The 22193-nt window shown below is 44.5% G+C and overlaps 1 protein-coding gene across 3 annotated transcripts in view; it reads left to right on the top strand.

The window, feature by feature from the left end:
- LOC116352962 (protein tyrosine phosphatase type IVA 3-like) overlaps positions 1–22193 on the top strand; it is a 45270-nt gene that overhangs the window by 3788 nt on the left and 19289 nt on the right. The gene's annotated exons all lie outside the window — the stretch shown is intronic.

The raw sequence follows: 22193 nt of genomic DNA, 5'->3' as shown, positions 1-22193 counted from the left end.
TGCCTTCTGCATGCAGGACCTGGCTCCCAGCCAACCAACTGCTGTTAAAGAAGCATAAAGGGACAGAATACAACTGGTGGAGCTTTGGGACTCGTATGGGAGCCTAATAAATGGTTATGTTAGGATTCCCTAAGGAGCAGGCCTCCCCTTTTCCTCATATTGGCATTTTGGAGCACTAATTGGGCACAGACATCACAGCCCAGGCAAGCCCACTGGTACGCATGTACACTCTCAAAAAGAGAGGCAAGCAGGAAGCACATGGTTTTAAAAGGGAACTTTTTCTGGAAGTGCAAATAGGTTCCTGACCCATTTGGATCGACCACTCTGAAAGGTGAGATCTCCGTTAAGTTTCAAGCTATTCTTGTTATTTCTGCTTGTTACAGTGCAAAACTGTAAGGCAGAGCTTTCTGCTTTTCCCTTTTTGTTCTGTAATGATATGGTCTGTGACTTTTATAGAATGTTTAGCCTCGTGGCAAAGTAATAGCAGGTATTGCACCGATGCTTCTTAGAATTACAGAGCTGTACGTCTCATTGTGCTGTGTGGATATAATGTCCTTCATGAATTACAGAGCTTTATGTCTCATTGTGCTGTGTGGATATAATGTCCTTCATTAATTACAGAGCTGTATGTCTCATTGTGCTGTGTTGATATAGCTGTCCTTCATGAATTACAGAGCTGTACGTCTCATTGTGCTGTGTGGATATAATGTCCTTCATGAATTACAGAGCTGTACGTCTCATTGTGCTGTGTGGATATAATGTCCTTCATGAATTACGGAGCTGTACGTCTCATTGTGCTGTGTGGATATAGCTGTCCTTCATGAATTACAGAGCTGTATGTCTCATTGTGCTGTGTGTATATAGTTGTCCTTCATGAATTACGGAGCTGTACGTCTCATTGTGCTGTGTGGATATAGTTGTCCTTCATGAATTACAGAGCTGTATGTCTCATTGTGCTGTGTGGATATAGCTGTCCTTCATGAATTACGGAGCTGTACGTCTCATTGTGCTGTGTGGATATAGTTGTCCTTCATGAATTACAGAGCTGTATGTCTCATTGTGCTGTATGGATATAGTTGTCCTTCATGAATTACAGAGCTGTACGTCTCATTGTGCTGTGTGGATATAGCTGTCCTTCATGAATTACAGAGCTGTATGTCTCATTGTGCTGTGTGTATATAGTTGTCCTTCATGAATTACGGAGCTGTACGTCTCATTGTGCTGTGTGGATATAGTTGTCCTTCATGAATTACAGAGCTGTATGTCTCATTGTGCTGTGTGGATATAGCTGTCCTTCATGAATTACGGAGCTGTACGTCTCATTGTGCTGTGTGGATATAGTTGTCCTTCATGAATTACAGAGCTGTATGTCTCATTGTGCTGTATGGATATAGTTGTCCTTCATGAATTACAGAGCTGTACGTCTCATTGTGCTGTGTGGATATAGTTGTCCTTCATGAATTACAGAGCTGTACGTCTCATTGTGCTGTGTGGATATAGCTGTCCTTCATGAATTACAGAGCTGTACGTCTCATTGTGCTGTGTGGATATAGATGTCCTTCGTGAATTGTTAACAGGGTAAGTCAGTCAATTGGTATTTAGGAAAATCCTCAGCAATTTAAGGCTTTTCATTGTAGAGACGTGTTGGACATATTTCTTTGTTGTATTTTTCTCCCTACAGTAGCTTGTTGTATTTTTCTCCCTACAGTAGCTTGTTGTATTTTTCTCCCTACAGTAGCTTGTTGTATTTTTCTCCCTACAGTAGCTTGTTGTATTTTTCTCCCTTCCAGTAGATTGTTGTATTTTTCTCCCTTCCAGTAGCTTGTTGTATTTTTCTCCCTTCCAGTAGTTTGTTGTATTTTTCTCCCTTCCAGTAGCTTGTTGTATTTTTCTCCCTTCCAGTAGCTTGTTGTATTTTTCTCCCTTCCAGTAGCTTGTTGTATTTATCTAGCTTTGTCTCCCAGTGTATGATATAATCTTCTGCAGGATTAATTAACTTAGTGAAAGAGATTCCCAAGCAAGTGACTGAAGAAGTTCAACCAACCCATGAGGAAAGACTCAACGCAGGCCTCTGAAGTTCAGGAGGTTCCTTCAAGCCTGCAGGCAGCTGCACAGTTTAGGCTAGTTAGCATGGCGTGCATTATCTCCAGAAAACTCCAGAGTCATACTAACTCATTTAAATGTTGCTGTTGCTCACAGAGGTCTTCTTGACCTGGCTCGTCTTTCATCTGGTTCTCTCACCCTCATCTGATATATTCCATCTGACATGGCCTTTTTAATGACACTCTGGGGAGGGGATTCTCCAGACACTCCTAATCTTGATTTATGAAGTGCCAGTGAGCCCTTACTCTAGGGAGTGTGCGCTCGCTTGTCTGCTGATGGACGGCTGTGGTTATGTGTGTCCTAAAGGGCACACTGTTATCTACATAGTGCACTGCTTCTAGGGCTTTGGTCAAAAGCAGTGAAGTATATATAGGGAATTGGGTGGTGTTTGAGACTCAGCCACTGTGTGTGTGTACTCTGCTGGCTAGTGTCAGCCAAGCCTCAGAGGACCCCATAGCATAGACAGGCACCACAGAGATACAATGAAGGGAAATGCTTCCTGTGGGGGATCCCGCCAACTTCTGCCACACTTGGCTAAATCAGATGGGATATTTTTGGAATTTTGTGATGTGTTGTCAGAGAGAGAGATGGGGATGGGGGGGGTGAAGCAATTGTATTTGTCATCTGCAAAAAGCTCCGAGCACTGGCATATTTGCCTGTGTTTATGGAAGGCTTTGAGGCAGTGAAGCTATATTTAAGATCACCTCTGGAGTCCTTAAGGGTGGAAAGTGCCAGTGCCTGCTGGTGCCTGTTCTGACTGCCAACACTGTAGAGCTGTCAGATGAGCACACGAATGCCGGCCTCTCTTAACCTGATATCTAATCTTGAAAACTGGCACATGGAAACAAGACCATGGTACGGTTGTCAGCTTTCTTAGACGGGTAAAAACCCAAGTGTTGCTTTGCTGCTGACCTCACGTTCTCCCCTCCAGAGAACTAGGCTAACTAGTACCAGGATCACCTCACATTCTCCCCTCCAGAGAACTAGGCTAACTAGTACCAGGATCACCTCACGTTCTCCCCTCCAGAGAACTAGGCTAACTAGTACCAGGATCACCTCACGTTCTCCCCTCCAGAGAACTAGGCTAACTAGTACCAGGATCACCTCACGTTCTCCCCTCCAGAGAACTAGGCTAACTAGTACCAGGATCACCTCACGTTCTCCCCTCCAGAGAACTAGGCTAACTAGTACCAGGATCTCTCAACTTATAGTTCTGTCTCGAGTTTCCACATTTTATGGCGCTAGGGGCTGTTTGACCTACCTATATTGTAGGTCATAGGCCCTATGTATTATCAGTGACACTCCAGCAGGTCGAGATGACTGGAAGAGGAACTAAAGTGACACTTGACTTGGGTTAGGATTTTCAAACAGTCTTTGGCAGGTTTGTTTTTCTCTTAAAGGGTAAGATGGATTGGACTGGTGTTATTGTCATTGTAGTGGGAAAATGCTAGCAAATTTGAACCCGTGTGAGATGTGATTACTGAAATCTACTGTAAATGACAGGCCCAGGCCTTGAATTTAGTGATTTTTAGGGGCAAGGCCATATGGCGTTCAAGCGGTGCCCAATCTGCCACGGCACCAAGGCCATTAACCAAAATATCCAATTAAATTGATTTGAAAACTGAATACCTGAGGCACTGTTTCTTCTGAAGTTGCCATTTGTGCAACTTCACCAATCTTGCAATCTAAGCGTAGGCAGTAAACATTTTGAAACTATTTAACCATAAACATAATTGTTTCAAACCTGGACGTTTTGGGGTATTTTATGAGGCATGTCTTAGAGTTACTAGCATAGGAATGTTATGGGGATTCTTTCATAAACACTTCCTTATATGCCATTGAAACCAGTATTTATCTCATGTTCTCAACTTTCTTTCGTTGTCGAGGAGCCAAAGACACAATCCTAGTCATAGTAACAACCCTAGTCATAGTAACAGCCCTAACAACCCTAGTCATAGTAACAACCCTAGTCATATTAACAGCCCTAACAACCCTAGTCATAGTAACAACCCTAGTCATAGTAACAGCCCTACCAACCCTAGTCATAGTAACAGCTCTACCAACCCTAGTCATAGTAACAGCCCCACCAACCCTAGTCATAGTAACAGCCCTACCAACCCTAGTCATAGTAACAGCCCTACCAACCCTAGTCATAGTAACAGCCCTACCAACCCTAGTCATAGTAACAGCCCTACCAACCCTAGTCATAGTAACAGCCCTACCCACCCTAGTCATAGTAACAGCCCTACCAACCCTAGTCATAGTAACAGCCCTACCAACCCTAGTCATAGTAACAGCCCTACCAACCCTAGTCATAGTAACAGCCCTACCAACCCTAGTCATAGTAACAGCCCTACCAACCCTAGTCATAGTAACAGCCCTACCAACCCTAGTCATAGTAACAGCCCTACCAACCCTAGTCATAGTAACAGCCCTACCAACCCTAGTCATAGTAACAGCCCTACCAACCCTAGTCATAGGAACAGCCCTACCAACCCTAGTCATAGTAACAGCCCTAGTCATAGTAACAGCCCTACCAGCCCTAGTCATGGTAACAGCCCTCGTCATGGTAACAGCCCTCGTCATGGTAACATGTGCACTGCTAGTCGCCTAGTTCTACGCAGTGTTAAATAACCCAGGGCATGTGTACTGCTAGTCACCTAGTTCTACACAGTGTTAAATAACCCAGGGCATGTGTACTGCTAGTCATCTAGTTCTACAGTGTTAAATAACCCAGGGCATGTGTACTGCTAGTCCCCTAGTTCTACACAGTGTTAAATAACCCAGGGCATGTGTACTTCTAGTCCCCTAGTTCTACACAGTGTGAAATAACCCAGGGCATGTGTACTGCTAGTCACCTAGTTCTACGCAGTATTAAATAACCCAGGGCATGTGTAGTGCTAGTCCCCTAGTTCTACGCAGTATTCAATAACCCAGGGCATGTGTACTGCTAGTCCCCTAGTTCTACGCAGTATTAAATAACCCAGGGCATGTGTACTGCCTAGTTCTACACAGTATTAAATAACCCAGGGCATGTGTACTGCTAGTCCCCTAGTTCTACAGTGTTAAATAACCCAGGGCATGTGTACTGCTAGTCACCTAGTTCTACGCAGTATTAAATAACCCAGGGCATGTGTACTGCCTAGTTCTACACAGTGTTAAATAACCCAGGGCATGTGTACTGCCTAGTTCTACACACTATTAAATAACCCAGGGCATGTGTACTGCTAGTCATCTAGTTCTACGCAGTGTTACGTAACCCAGGGCATGTGTACTGCTAGTCCCCTAGTTCTACAGTGTTAAATAACCCAGGGCATTTGTACTGCTAGTTGCCTAGTTCTACACAGTGTTAAATAACCCAGGGCATGTGTACTGCTAGTCCCCTAGTTCTACGCAGTATTAAATAACCCAGGGCATGTGTACTGCTAGTCACCTAGTTCTACGCAGTATTAAATAACCCAGGGCATGTGTACTGCTAGTCCCCTAGTTCTACGCAGTATTAAATAACCCAGGGCATGTGTACTGCCTAGTTCTACACACTATTAAATAACCCAGGGCATGTGTACAGCTAGTCATCTAGTTCTACGCAGTGTTACGTAACCCAGGGCATGTGTACTGCTAGTCCCCTAGTTCTACAGTGTTAAATAACCCAGGGCATTTGTACTGCTAGTTGCCTAGTTCTACACAGTGTTAAATAACCCAGGGCATGTGTACTGCATAGTTCTACACAGTGTTAAATAACCCAGGGCATGTGTACTGCTAGTCCCCTAGTTCTACGCAGTATTCAATAACCCAGGGCATGTGTACTGCTAGTCCCCTAGTTCTACACAGTATTAAATAACCCAGGGCATGTGTACTGCCTAGTTCTACACAGTATTAAATAACCCAGGGCATGTGTACTGCTAGTCATCTAGTTCTACGCAGTGTTAAATAACCCAGGGCATGTGTACTGCCTAGTTCTACACAGTATTAAATAACCCAGGGCATGTGTACTGCTAGTCACCTAGTTCTACGCAGTATTAAATAACCCAGGGCATGTGTACTGCTAGTCCCCTAGTTCTACGCAGTATTAAATAACCCAGGGCATGTGTACTGCTAGTCACCTAGTTCTACGCAGTATTAAATAACCCAGGGCATGTGTACTGCTAGTCCCCTAGTTCTACGCAGTATTAAATAACCCAGGGCATGTGTACTGCCTAGTTCTACACACTATTAAATAACCCAGGGCATGTGTACTGCTAGTCATCTAGTTCTACGCAGTGTTACGTAACCCAGGGCATGTGTACTGCTAGTCCCCTAGTTCTACACAGTGTTAAATAACCCAGGGCATTTGTACTGCTAGTTGCCTAGTTCTACACAGTGTTAAAAAACCCAGGGCATGTGTACTGCATAGTTCTACACAGTGTTAAATAACCCAGGGCATGTGTACTGCTAGTCCCCTAGTTCTACACAGTGTTAAATAACCCAGGGCATTTGTACTGCTAGTTGCCTAGTTCTACAGTGTTAAAAAACCCAGGGCATGTGTACTGCATAGTTCTACACAGTGTTAAATAACCCAGGGCATGTGTACTGCTAGTCCCCTAGTTCTACACAGTGTTAAATAACCCAGGGCATGTGTACTGCTAGTCACCTAGTTCTACGCCGTATTAAATAACCCAGGGCATGTGTACTGCTAGTCACCTAGTTCTACACAGTGTTAAATAACACAGGGCATGTGTACTGCTAGTCACCTAGTTCTACACAGTGTTAAATAACACAGGGCATGTGTACTGCTAGTCACCTAGTTCTACACAGTGTTAAATAACACAGGGCATGTGTACTGCTAGTCACCTAGTTCTACACAGTGTTAAATAACCCAGGGCATGTGTACTGCTAGTCACCTAGTTCTACACAGTGTTAAATAACCCAGGGCATGTGTACTGCTAGTCATCTAGTTCTACAGTGTTAAATAACCCAGGGCATGTGTACTGCTAGTCCCCTAGTTCTACACAGTGTTAAATAACCCAGGGCATGTGTACTTCTAGTCCCCTAGTTCTACACAGTGTGAAATAACCCAGGGCATGTGTACTGCTAGTCACCTAGTTCTACGCAGTATTAAATAACCCAGGGCATGTGTAGTGCTAGTCCCCTAGTTCTACGCAGTATTCAATAACCCAGGGCATGTGTACTGCTAGTCCCCTAGTTCTATGCAGTATTAAATAACCCAGGGCATGTGTACTGCCTAGTTCTACACAGCGTTAAATAACCCAGGGCATGTGTACTGCTAGTCCCCTAGTTCTACAGTGTTAAATAACCCAGGGCATGTGTACTGCTAGTCACCTAGTTCTACGCAGTATTAAATAACCCAGGGCATGTGTACTGCCTAGTTCTACACAGTGTTAAATAACCCAGGGCATGTGTACTGCCTAGTTCTACACACTATTAAATAACCCAGGGCATGTGTACTGCTAGTCATCTAGTTCTACGCAGTGTTACGTAACCCTGGGCATGTGTACTGCTAGTCCCCTAGTTCTACAGTGTTAAATAACCCAGGGCATTTGTACTGCTAGTTGCCTAGTTCTACACAGTGTTAAATAACCCAGGGCATGTGTACTGCATAGTTCTACACAGTGTTAAATAACCCAGGGCATGTGTACTGCTAGTCATCTAGTTCTACAGTGTTAAATAACCCAGGGCATGTGTACTGCTAGTCCCCTAGTTCTACACAGTGTTAAATAACCCAGGGCATGTGTACTTCTAGTCCCCTAGTTCTACACAGTGTGAAATAACCCAGGGCATGTGTACTGCTAGTCACCTAGTTCTACGCAGTATTAAATAACCCAGGGCATGTGTAGTGCTAGTCCCCTAGTTCTACGCAGTATTCAATAACCCAGGGCATGTGTACTGCTAGTCCCCTAGTTCTATGCAGTATTAAATAACCCAGGGCATGTGTACTGCCTAGTTCTACACAGTATTAAATAACCCAGGGCATGTGTACTGCTAGTCATCTAGTTCTACGCAGTGTTAAATAACCCAGGGCATGTGTACTGCCTAGTTCTACACAGTATTAAATAACCCAGGGCATGTGTACTGCTAGTCCCCTAGTTCTACACAGTATTAAATAACCCAGGGCATGTGTACTGCCTAGTTCTACACAGTATTAAATAACCCAGGGCATGTGTACTGCTAGTCATCTAGTTCTACGCAGTGTTAAATAACCCAGGGCATTTGTACTGCTAGTTGCCTAGTTCTACACAGTGTTAAAAAACCCAGGGCATGTGTACTGCATAGTTCTACACAGTGTTAAATAACCCAGGGCATGTGTACTGCTAGTCCCCTAGTTCTACACAGTGTTAAATAACCCAGGGCATTTGTACTGCTAGTTGCCTAGTTCTACACAGTGTTAAAAAACCCAGGGCATGTGTACTGCATAGTTCTACACAGTGTTAAATAACCCAGGGCATGTGTACTGCTAGTCCCCTAGTTCTACACAGTGTTAAATAACCCAGGGCGTGTGTACTGCTAGTCACCTAGTTCTACGCCGTATTAAATAACCCAGGGCATGTGTACTGCTAGTCACCTAGTTCTACACAGTGTTAAATAACACAGGGCATGTGTACTGCTAGTCACCTAGTTCTACACAGGGCATGTGTACTGCTAGTCACCTAGTTCTACACAGTGTTAAATAACACAGGGCATGTGTACTGCTAGTCACCTAGTTCTACGCAGTGTTAAATAACCCAGGGCATGTGTACTGCTAGTCACCTAGTTCTACGCAGTATTAAATAACCCAGGGCATGTGTACTGCTAGTCACCTAGTTCTACGCAGTATTAAATAACCCATGGCATGTGTACTGCTAGTCACCTAGTTCTACACAGTGTTAAATAACCCAGGGCATGTGTACTGCTAGTCACCTAGTTCTACACAGTGTTAAATAACACAGGGCATGTGTACTGCTAGTCACCTAGTTCTACACAGTATTAAATAACCCAGGGCATGTGTACTGCTAGTCACCTAGTTCTACGCAGTATTAAATAACCCAGGGCATGTGTACTGCTAGTCACCTAGTTCTACACAGTATTAAATAACCCGGGGCATGTGTACTGCTAGTCACCTAGTTCTACACAGTTCTTGCTTCCAAGTGAATGCAGCCTGGTTGGTATATTTAGCCCTAATCTTTCAGTAGCCTAATTCCCCATGACTTTCAATTCGGAGTGGAATTCAGAATGCCAAACAGAAGTTCATTGTTAGATGTTGTCTGAGGTCATTGATAGCAAGGCTATAGATGAGAAGTAGTTGCTTAACGTTGAAAAGGGAATCTGAGGTGAAAGGCAGGTAGCCTGAGTGCCAGTCTGTTTGTGCCATCATGCCAAACCGTTGTCACTCATGGTCATGTTTGGCTTGACAATGGCATCAATGGAGCTGGTAAGAGCACAAACAGATGTGGGACCGGTCTAAAGGCAGGCTGGCTGCACCATGGATCATGTGAACCCCTGTAGTACTGTAGCCTAACGTCCAATCGATCAGCAACAACGAGGTGTCTGATTTGAATCCAGGACAACTCAATACGAGAGGCAACTCTCTAAAGATAGAGGAAGAAGACATTTACACCATGAGCCCAGCAGGGTCAGTAATGCAGAATGAAATCCTCATGTCTAGCAGGGCGTTAAGAGGTATTCAGTTCCGGTGTTCCACACCCTGTGGCTCCTATTTATATCTGAAACACCAATCCTGTATGTCTCAGTTGTGGCTTACAGCAGGTCCACCTTTCAGAGCCACCAGTCCTCATGTGATCTGTTGTGGCCTGGATGAAAGAGTTCAGTTGCAGCAGCAGCTGGCTTCCTGCTCATAACAGGAAATGCAATTAAAAAAAGGAAGTTGGAATGAAGATGCTTGAAAGCTATTGCGCAAGGATTAGTCAAGTGTGCATGTGTATTTGTTGCCTTGATCAAACCCATGTGTCAAGCTCAACATGTCCCGTGATGATATATTTACCATGGGGATTTGAAAGCTACAGACCGTGTTGCTCCTAGCAACATCTTCCTACTGGGCCGTGTTGCTCCTAGCAACATCTTCCTACTGGGCCGTGTTGCTCCTAGCAACTTCTGCCTACTATATAGCCAAGTATTTCCAGGAAATAAATTCAGCCTTATCATGTTATAAATACCATTTTGCTGAGGTTCTTAAGATTCACTGGTAGGTCTAACCCTCTTCCAATATTTGTGCCATGCCTGCGTCCCAAATGGCACTCTCTTCCCTATATGTGCACTACTGGTCAAATGTTTTAGAACACTTTCTCATTCCAGGGTTTTTCTTTATTTTTACTTTTTTCTACATTGTAGAATAATAGTGACCATCAAAACTATGAAATAACACATATGGAATCACGTAGTAACCAAAAAAGTGTTAAACAATTCCAAATATATTTTATATTTGAGATTCTTCAAATAGCCACCCTTTGCCTCTTGGCATTCTCTTAACCAGTTTTACCTAGATGCTTTTCCAACAGTTTTGAGAGTTCCCACATGCTGAGCACTTGTTGGCTGCTTTTGTTTCACTCTGCGGTCCGACTCATCCCAAACCATCTCAATTTGGTTGAGGTCGGTGGATTGTGGAGGCCAGGTCATCTGATGCAGCACTCATCACTCCTTGGTAAAATAGCCCTTACACAGCCTGGAGGTGTATTGGGTCATTGTTCTGTTGAAAAACAAATGATCGTCCCAATAAGCCCAAACCAGATGGGATGGAGTATTGCTGCAGAATGCTGTGGTAGCCATGCTGGTTAAGTGTGCCTTGAATTCTAAATAAATCACAGACAGTATCACCAGCAAAGCACACCCACACCATAACACCTCCCCCTCTATACTTTACTGTGGGAAATGCACATGCGGAGATCATCCGTTCACCCACACAGCGTCTCACAAAGACAGTGGTTGGAACCAAGAATCTCCAATTTCGATCTTCAGACCAAAGGACAGATTTCCACCGGTCTAATGTCCACTGTTACTACATGATTCCATATATGTTATTTCATAGTTGTGATGTCTTCACTATTATTCTACAATGTAGAAAATGGTACAAATGAAAGAAACACTTGACTGAGTAGGTGTTCTAAAACATTTGACCTGTGTGTGTGTGTGTGTGTGTGTGGTTAAAGGGAATAGAGTGCCATTTGGGACGTAGCCTACCCCATGTCTAAACCATAGATCTGTGACTGGCTCAGAGTTGAGCAAGTACATCAGACAGAGCAGAGATAGTAGAGCAATCTGTTCCTGTTTCTCTACATGAGAGTGCAGCTTTCTTGTGGGTTACCCTTAGTTCAGCTAAATTAACCAGTGTGCCACTCTGGCTGACATTGGCCTTTGGAGTGGGCTCTGTTGGGGGAAAAAAGCCATTCATCCTATTTTTGGAAGCTGGTATGTCCTCCGCAGGACTCCCCGCTCTAAGAGAAAGCAGTATTGGAGTGGGGTTTTGTGTAGAAGCCACATCAAGCACGTAGCTTTCTGGGAAAAATCCATCCTATCCCCTATGGCCTTTTTATAGATGTGTATGACACACACACAAGTCCCCATAGCCAGAAGCCTTGTAGGCCTACTTTTTACCAGACTGTAGTTGCTCGCCGAGGCTTGCAGATGCCACAGGTGGAGAGGGCATATTGGCAGCAATAACAACAGTGATGATGTCATATAAAGATAATGAATCTCTCTGGTTGGTTACCTCCTCTGACCATGTGAGCCAACCAAGGGGAAAAAAGGATGAGCTCATGTTATCTCAGTGATTATATTACTCATACTTACGTCCACTTTCCATACAGAGCAGTTCATCTAGTCCACTCAGCTGAACGCATTAGCTAGATATTTGATGACCGCACTCACTGAGGTGATTCCAAGGTTACACTGTGTACACACGTCTTCAGGTAACCCTGGGTGGGTTTTTTAAAACATATTTATTGAACCTTTATCCAACCAGGAAGTCCCATTAAGGTCAGAAGACCTCTTTTACAAGGGAGACCTGGCCAAGAGGGTAGCAATGGTGAGTGGGGTACAATCAAATCACATTTTATTGGTCACATATTTAGCCGATGTTATTGCGGGTGTAGTGAAATGCTGGTGGTCCTAGCTCCAACAGTGCAGTAGTATCTAACAATTCAAAACAATACACACACATCTAAAAGTAAAAGAATGGAATTAAGAATAATATAAATATTAGGATGAGCAATGTCGGAGTGGCATTGACTAAAATACAGTAGGAATACAGTATCTACATATGAAATGAGTAAAACTGTGTGTAAACATTAATAATGGATTTGATGTCAAATCTAAAAACGAGCCAGGATTTTGAGGGGGTATGTATGATCACATGTGCCTGCAGGGGAGTGACCTGGCAGGATGCATACCAGCTGTACTATCCCTTTAGGAGTCACTATAGTGACAGATCTCTGACTCCTTGGGGTCTGACAGGCTGGCTGTTTAAACATGCACTTGACCTTGATTTCTGACGTCCAACAAAGGATTCCCATGAGGTCAAGAATAGCCCTTCATCTCAAAAGGAAGTTTTACTTTACCAGCTATCACAGTTTTTATCATGTTGGGATATATCAGAGTCTCAGGGCTCTCTCTCTCTCTCTGTATGAATCAATGACCTACCAATATAACAAAGTCCCTGTCCTTCTAGTCTTTTGCTCTGCGATTGTACAGTAATTGTGCAATCTGACCTTCTATAACCCGTGCCTTTCTAACAGAGAAGTTTCTTTTGACTTTCTAAGAACCTGAGGTTACATAATATTTCTTAGAGGGCTTGATTTAACCCTGTAGTCAGAGAACCTGGCAATCAAAGAGATACTTTATGCACGGAGAGAGAAAGCACATATCTAATTGGTCAGCAAAGTGGTTTCTTATGGGTTAGTTGTGACTGATCAATTAAATGAGGACAGCCCCCATTCTAATTGAACAAGAGCATGCCTAGTTAACATTGCATATGTATGTTACCTCTGTTGGCACATTCAGGAAGCCCCTGGTTTGAAATGAGGCTCTCCGAAATATATATATATATATATATTTTTTGATACCACAAATCAGGCATGCCCATTGATGTAAATGGTACTGCTGTGGTGTATATAGCCTTTCCACCCAAAGCTAGGTTGCCAAGATGTTGTGTAACACCGTTGTCTTCTAGGCTCCGCCTTCTCCAGGGTGTAGGGTATCCCAGGGTGCGTCATTGTGTTTGTTTTTGTCAGTTTGACCTTTACAGTTGGGCAATGCACTCCCATGACTACATGAAAGGGCTATCGGCAGCCGGGGGGGGGGGGTAGATAAGGTGGGCAAACTGAAATTTTAAATATATGCTATCAGTAAGCCTATTCCAGGTCTTGTACCATTCATTACCCTAGATGTGTAGTCCAGCCTAATGTAGCTATTCCATGTCTTGTACCATTCATTACCCTAGACGTGTAGTCCAGCCTAATGTAGCTATTCCATGTCTTGTACCATTCATTACCCTAGATGTGTAGTCCAGCCTAATGTAGCTATTCCATGTCTTGTACCATTCATTACCCTAGACGTGTAGTCCAGCCTAATGTAGCTATTCCATGTCTTGTACCATTCATTACCCTAGACGTGTAGTCCAGCCTAATGTAGCTATTCCATGTCTTGTACCATTCATTACCCTAGATGTGTAGTCCAGCCTAATGTAGCTATTCCATGTCTTGTACCATTCATTACCATAGACGTGTAGTCCAACCTAATGTAGCTATTCCATGTCTTGTACCATTCATTACCATAGACGTGTAGTCCAGCCTAATGTAGCTATTCCATGTCTTGTACCATTCATTACCATAGACGTGTAGTCCAGCCTAATGTAGCTATTCCATGTCTTGTACCATTCATTACCCTAGACGTGTAGTCCAGCCTAATGTAGCTATTCCATGTCTTTTTTATTTTTTTATTTTGTATTTATATAGCCCTTCGTACATCAGCTGATATCTCAAAGTGCTGTACAGAAACCCAGCCTAAAACCCCAAACAGCAAGCAATGCAGGTGTAGAAGCACGGTGGCTAGGAAAAACTCCCTAGAAAGGCCAATACCTAGGAAGAAACCTAGAGAGGAACCAGGCTATGTGGGGTGGCCAGTCCTCTTCTGGCTGTGCCGGGTGGAGATTATAACAGAACATGGCCAAGATGTTCAAATGTTCATAAATGACCAGCATGGTCGAATAATAATAATAAGGCAGAACAGTTGAAACTAGAGCAGCAGCACAGTCAGGTGGAAGTTGAAACTGGAGCAGCAGCATGGCCAGGTGGACTGGGGACAGCAAGGAGTCATCATGTCAGGTAGTCCTGGGGCATGGTCCTAGGGCTCAGGTCCTCCGAGAGAGAGAAAGAAAGAGAGAAGGAGAGAATTAGAGAACGCACACTTAGATTCACACAGGACACCAAATAGGACAGGAGAAGTACTCCAGATATAACAAACTGACCCCAGCCCCCCGACACATAAACTACTGCAGCATAAATACTGGAGGCTGAGACAGGAGGGGTCAGGAGACACTGTGGCCCCATCTGAGGACACCCCCGGACAGGGCCAAACAGGAAGGATATAACCCCACCCACTTTGCCAAAGCACAGCCCCCACACCACTAGAGGGATATCTTCAACCACCAACTTACCATCCTGAGACAAGGCTGAGTATAACCCACAAAGATCTCCGCCACGGCACAACCCAAGGGGGGGGGGGCGCCAACCCAGACAGGATGACCACAACAGTGAATCAACCCACTCAGGTGACGCACCCCCTCCAGGGACGGCATGAGAGAGCCCCAGCAAGCCAGTGACTCAGCCCCTGTAATAGGGTTAGAGGCAGAGAATCCCAGTGGATTCTTGTACCATTCATTACCCTAGATGTGTAGTCCAACCTAATGTAGCTATTCCATGTCTTGTACCATTCATTACCCTAGATGTGTAGTCCAATCTAATGTAGCTATTCCATGTCTTGTACCATTCATTACCCTAGATGTGTAGTCCAACCTAATGTAGCTATTCCATGTCTTGTACCATTCATTACCCTAGATGTGTAGTCCAGCCTAATGTAGCTATTCCATGTCTTGTACCATTCATTACCCTAGACGTGTAGTCCAGCCTAATGTAGCTATTCCATGTCTTGTACCATTCATTACCCTAGACGTGTAGTCCAGCCTAATGTAGCTATTCCATGTCTTGTACCATTCATTACCCTAGACGTGTAGTCCAGCCTAATGTAGCTATTCCATGTCTTGTACCATTCATTACCCTAGATGTGTAGTCCAGCCTAATGTAGCTATTCCATGTCTTGTACCATTCATTACCCTAGATGTGTAGTCCAGCCTAAATGTTCAGAGTTGTAAGTGTAACAAATGGAGTGATACATGTGCAGTACATCAACCTTATTAACAACCAAATATAATGACATAACAAGGTGTGGTAGTGTACTCCAGAAGACACTCCCATCACAAGGACGCCAGACGAATTCTAAAATGGCCTCCTCTGAAACGTATCAATGCTGCTCCATTTTATGTTCAGTGTCTTTTTTAAATCTGCAATCTTCTTCCTGTTTGACTTTGTTTTTGGACCAGAGGAGGGGTCTCGGGTTTCAAAACAAGCGACCCCAGCTAGCTCCCGGAGTTATCCAACGTTGCCTGGCTACTCTTGGTTGCAGCCAGCCCAGGCTAAATGTATTAGATAACAGCTGGTGGTGTTAAATATAGACAGCAGGTGTCTGCGAGGGCCCTGACTACAGTACTCACTATGAAGACACTCTGGAGTGTAGTGTCACAACAATGCTGGTGTCCAACACACATCTCCCATCCTGTCAAACGCAGCAGACCTGTTCTGTCCTTACCAAGACTTGACCCACCTGGGGGAACGCCTGTAATGCCGACAGACTGCTACAGAATTCCAACCCAACTATCAACTTTGATACCTTGTGTATGTCCCAAATTACACCCTATTTCCTATATAGTGCACTACTTTTGACCAGAGTCCTGTGGGGACCCTATTCCCTATATAGTGCACTACTTTTGACCAGAGACCTATGGGGACCCTATTCCCTATATAGTGCACAACTTTTGACCAGAGCCCTATGGGGACCCTATTCCCTATATAGTGCACAACTTTTGACCAGAGCCCTATGGGGACCCTATTCCCTATATAGTGCACAACTTTTGACCAGAGCCCTATGGGGACCCTATTCCCTATATAGTGCACAACTTTTGACCAGAGCCCTATGGGGACCCTATTCCCTATATAGTGAACAACTTTTGACCAGAGCCCTATGGGGACCCTATTCCCTATATAGTGCACAACTTTTGACCAGAGACCTATGGGGACCCTATTCCCTATATAGTGCACTACTTTTGACCAGAGCCCTATGGGGACCCTATTCCCTATATAGTAACACAACTTTTTTTTATTTCCCTTTATTTAACTAGGCAAGTCAGTTAAGAACAAATTATCATTTGCCAAACCCGATTGACACTGGGCCAATTGTGCGCCGCCATATGGGACTCCCAATCACGGCCAGTTGTGACACAGCCTGGAATCCAACCAGGGTCTGTAGTGATGCCTCTAGCGTTTTTGTTGTATGTTTAGCTCACATTATATAATTTTAAAGTATGCATTTAGGTGTGTAATAGAATATCAAAATGGTTGAGAGAATGCCGAGAGAGTGCAAAGCTGTCGTCAAGGCAAAGGGTGGCTACTTTGAAGAATCTCACATATAAAATATATTTTGGTTACTACATGATTCCATATGTGTAATTTAATAGTTTTGATGTCTTCACTATAATTCTACAATGCAGAAAATAGTAAAAAATAAAGAAACACTTGAATGAGTAGGTGTGTCCAAACTTTTGACTTGGTACTGTATGGTGAGCATGAATCTGAATAAAATCTCAGTATCGAATCGCAATCCATATAGAATCGGCACCTCCGTATCGTGATCGTGAGGTCCCTGGCAATTCCCAAACCTAGTTAGTTCCTTCATCACGGTGATTTATGTAGAGACTGATCATTAGAACTAGGGGTCCGTACCCTATAGCATCATGAGCTGTATCAATACAGTAACATCATGTCACTCAATGTCTTTCATGTTGTTCACAACAAGTCATCAGTGTTTGACTCTCTCTCTCTCTAAACGCACCTAATGTCTCTAACTCTGAATGAACAGCTATGAAAAGCCAACTGACATTTACTCCTGAGGTGCTGACCTGTTGCACCCTGTGATTATTATTAATTGACCCTGCTGGTCATCTATGAATGTTTGAACATCTTGGCCATGTTCTGTTATAATCTCCACCCGGCACAGCCAGAAAAGGACTGGCCACCCCTCATAGCCTGGTTCCTCTCTAGGTTTCTTCCTAGGTTTTGGCCTTTTTAGGGTGTTTTTCCTAGCCACCGTGCTTCTCCATCTGCATTGCTTGCTGTTTGGGGTTTTAGTCTGGGTTTCTGTATAGCACATTGTGACATCGGCTGATGTAAGAAAGGCTTTATATATACATTTGATTGACCTGTTATGCTCTCTGTGATCTCTGTTGTCTACCCAGTGTAGTCATGTGATCGTCCATTCCAGCCACATAATCATCCAATTAACGTCCTCAGAGGACAGCCCAAGCCTTCTGAAGATTTCTCAGAATGATGCTCTGGCCTCTGTGGCCTGGCTGCTAGGATACCGTGTGGACATGTTTACTAGTCATCTAGTCAGTCTGCGTGACAACAACAATGGAGAAGTCTAGCCTCACCGCCGTGCCCTCTAGTTGTTGTGGATATCTGCCCGGTACTGCTGTGCATCGATGACTCTAAAGTAGTGGACCTACAATACCTAGGACTAAATAGCGTTTTATGATAAATCTTGTGTTTACGAAGTCAACCCTGAGGTCTATTTGAGCCCTCAAACTGCTAAGCTTAATAGTTTTTTTAATCCCAGCTTGTTGTGGTTGACAGTCAATGTAGTAGCTAATAAGCTTGGCCAAGCTACATCCTTTACTGAGCCACGGCATGACTTCATAACCCGAGTATAAAGCCAACAACAAACAGATTGCCCTCCTCCGGGATCACTGGGCACTATATTTAGGCCTATCCAGAGACAGAGCTGTTAAAGTCTAGTTTTGTAACACACTGGCCCTGTGTATGAAGGATTAGACTGTGTGTACAGGTGAGAAGCCATTAAGGAGAGTGGAGAGATAAGCCATGGTGGAGAGAGAGAAGTTAGGCTATGAGGAATTGTTGTTCTGTTGTCTGCCATGTGTTGCTGTTGTCTATAGTATCCTGATTCATTTAGTCAGTTATCAAGTGCTAGTTTTAATGGAAGCTGAAGACTTACAAACCAACGAATTGACTTCCCAAACCTCAAATTCAGGTCTGGTCTGTTTGGTCTGCATCTCCTGAAGCTGCTCGGCACTCTGGGTTTAAAACTCTGTGTACCTGCTCCTCAAAGGAGGAAGGACCACAGCTTGCTGCTCTGTCCCTGCTACAAACATCTAACTGGTCTCTAAGGTTTGGGTCTCGTGTTTGGGCTGGTGAGAGAGTGTGTGTGTGTGTGTGGGGTTTGGGCTGGTGAGTCTGTGTGTGTGTGACTCCATATGAGTAATCATACATAATATCTGGTCCTCTGGCAAGGCTCAGACTTGGACTACATCCCAAATGACACCCTATTCCGTTTATAGTGCACTACTTTTGACCAGGGCCCGTCATAGTAGATATAGGGTGCTATTTGGTAAGCAACCTTTGGCCCAGTTTCAGCTACTCAGCAGGGCTTCCTACCTCTTGATAGGCTGAAATGGTTTTACTCCACAGGAGGCCCTGTAAATCTCCCTCCTATTTAGAACAACAACAGCCCTGATAGATATAATAGGCTACTGTGTTCAGGTGAGACCGGAATAGACACATAACAACATTAGATAAAGGAGTGGTGTTTGGCTAGGCTACAGTAAGGCTGTTATTGGAACAGTGATCCTGGACTGGAGCATGGTATACTGGTGATCTAGCTTGCTAGCCTGATCCTGGACTGGAGCATGGTATACTGGTGATGTAGCTAGCTAGCCTGATTTTGGACTGGAGCATGGTATACTGGTGATGTAGCTAGCCTGATCCTGGACTGGAGCATGGTATACTGGTGATGTAGCTAGCTAGCCTGATCCTGGACTGGAGCATGGTATACTGGTGATGTAGCTAGCTAGCTAGCCTGATCCTGGACTGGAGCATGGTATACTGGTGATGAAGCTAGCTAGCTAGCCTGATCCTGGACTGGAGCGTGGTATACTGGTGATGTAGCTAGCTAGCCTGATTTTGGACTGGAGCATGGTATACTGGTGATGTAGCTAGCCTGATCCTGGACTGGAGCATGGTATACTGGTGATGTAGCTAGCTAGCCTGATTTTGGACTGGAGCATGGTATACTGGTGATGTATCTAGCCTGATCCTGGACTGGAGCATGGTATACTGGTGATGTATCTAGCCTGATCCTGGACTGGAGCATGGTATACTGGTGATGTAGCTAGCCTGATCCTGGACTGGAGTATGGTATACTGGTGATGTAGCTAGCCTGATCCTGGACTGGAGCATGGTATACTGGTGATGTAGCTAGCTAGCCTGATCCTGGACTGGAGCATGGTATACTGGTGATGAAGCTAGCTAGCTAGCCTGATCCTGGACTGGAGCATGGTATACTGGTGATGTAGCTAGCTAGCCTGAGCCAAGGACTATTGTTTGTACTCCAACAGTCTGGACTATTCGTGACAAATAACACACCTAAAGTCTGATAAAAATGTTAAGAGGTGGAGCAGGGAGTTGTAACAGCGGTAATGCAGAGTATGTGAGTGGAGCTGGAGCGAGAGGCGGAGCTTGCCCAATTTAACTGGAGCACGGAGCAACTTTCCCAACGGCTGGAGCGTCGGACTTTCACCAGCTCCAATATCGCTCTAGTAACGCTCACTTCACCAGCCCAGGACATGCCTGGCCCAGCATGCATTTGTAGCCTACTTGTGTGCTGCTGTATCCCCTTGCTTTAGCTACTGTCATGGAGTTCACTAAATATTTTCATAAAGAAAATGATGAAACACACAGGTGCTAAACCAAGGTGACTTACAAAGATGAGGAGGACCAAGCAGTGGAGGGAGTGTGATGTAGTGTCCACAACTAATGAATCCTTGTGGAATCTGAAAAATCACCTTAAATAAATGCATGATTGGGTACTTACTACAGTTTAAAATAATGAATTCAAAGGCACTGTAGATTGAGCCTTATAAGGCATTCTTTGTGTAATTTGTATTTAATTCTAAGTCACATCCTATATGTGCAATTTCTAGACGACAATGATTTAACACAACTAAATGTTTAAATGCTAAGCGCTCTTTGTCCCTGCCTCTCTACCAGCCTAGTGTGTCACACTCACTAATGCTCCACAATGGATTTATTTGTAGGCTATAGCCTTGTGATAATAGTCTAATAATATAGCTTAAATAATACATTGTTGTTCCGTCTTAGGCTACCTGTCTGGCTACTGGCCTATTTACAGTGTTTCTATGCTGTTTAATACGACACATGACCTGTTTTCAAATGAAGAGCGCTTCTTAGTCACCTTTTACATGTTTCAATTATTTTCATTCAAATTATATGGTTTGGTTTCAATACTTCAAAAGCAAATGGTCGGTCCATGTAGTCACAAATAGATGGGTGTTGGTTAAAAATATATATATATTAATGAATAGAACGAATTTGGAGCTGCGTTTTTTTAAATGTCCTGTAAGCGAGGAGTGTTTTCTAGCGGAGCGGTTAGAAAGGACATGGCGCGCCCGTGCGCGAGGAGCGTTTTCTAGCGGAGCGGGTAGAAAGGACATGGCGCGCCCGTGCGCGAGGAGCGTTTTCTAGCGGAGCGGGTAGAAAGGACATTGCGCGCCCGTGAGCGAGGAGCGTTTTCTAGCGGAGCGGTTAGAAAGGACATGGCGTGCCCGTGAGCGAGGAGTGGGATTTCCGACCGCTCAGCTCACGCACTCTGCAGCAATGACAATGAAACAGCCCATCAAAAACACTGCTTCATTGCTGCAGATAGAAGTCTGACTCATGTGTGATGTTATTTATGAGCCAGTCAGTAGATGTAGTCCTTTCATTCCCCACCTGACCCACAGTCACACTGTCTGAGTCCCAAATGGCACCCCATTCCCTTATATAGTGCGCGACCTTTGACCAGGCCCGATAGGGAGTAGGGTTCCATTTGGGACTAGAGCCACAGTTAATGCTCTTATAGGAATGGCTGACCTGTGGGCTCCATTAAAGTCCTTGGCTGGCGTGCTGGCAGCTACACAGAAATAGCCCGTCAAGCCCCTTTGTTCAGCCGCCACAGGTTTCTGTCAGCTAGCTAGCGCCACTATGGGTTTGATTGACAGCTGAAGAGATGTCCCATGGTGGTACATGTTTCTGTATACTAGCAGTGAAGGGGAGTGAACAGAGTAATGGTGGTACATTATGTTTCTGTATACTAGCAGTTAAGGGGAAGGGGAGAGAACAGAGTGAAGTTGGTTAGGTTTATGGGTTGTTCTGACTCCTGGGGGTGACTGTTAAATATAGTGAAGTTGGTTAGGGTTATGGGTTGTTCTGACTCATGGGGGTGACTGTTAACCCTAACCAACTTCACTATATTTAACAGTCACCCCCAGGATTCAGAACAACCCATAACCCTAACCAACTTCACTATATTTAACAGTCACCCCCAGGAGTCAGAACAACCCATAACCTAACCAACTTCACTATATTTATGGGTCAACTCTCTGTGCCTCCTAGAGCATTACATGCATTTGTTTGTGACATTAACAGTTGAGTGCTGTCAGTGTCATATGACAAACCTGGGCAGCCTCAACTGGTTCAGAACAGAGATGGCAGAGAGAGAGAGAGCCTGTGGGAGGGACCACAGGAGGAGAGAGAGCCTGTGGGAGGGACCACAGGAGGAGAGAGAGCCTGTGGGAGGGACCACAGGAGGAGAGAGAGCCTGTGGGAGGGACCACAGGAGGAGAGAGCCTGTGGGAGGGACCACAGGAGGAGAGAGAGCCTGTGGGAGGGACCACAGGAGGAGAGAGAGCCTGTGGGAGGGAC

The sequence above is a fragment of the Oncorhynchus kisutch genome, unplaced genomic scaffold (assembly GCF_002021735.2).
Source record: "Oncorhynchus kisutch isolate 150728-3 unplaced genomic scaffold, Okis_V2 scaffold3711, whole genome shotgun sequence".
Lineage (NCBI taxonomy): Eukaryota > Metazoa > Chordata > Actinopteri > Salmoniformes > Salmonidae > Oncorhynchus > Oncorhynchus kisutch.
Note: the sequence above shows the minus strand (reverse complement) of the source record. Positions and strands in the feature narration are given on the sequence as shown.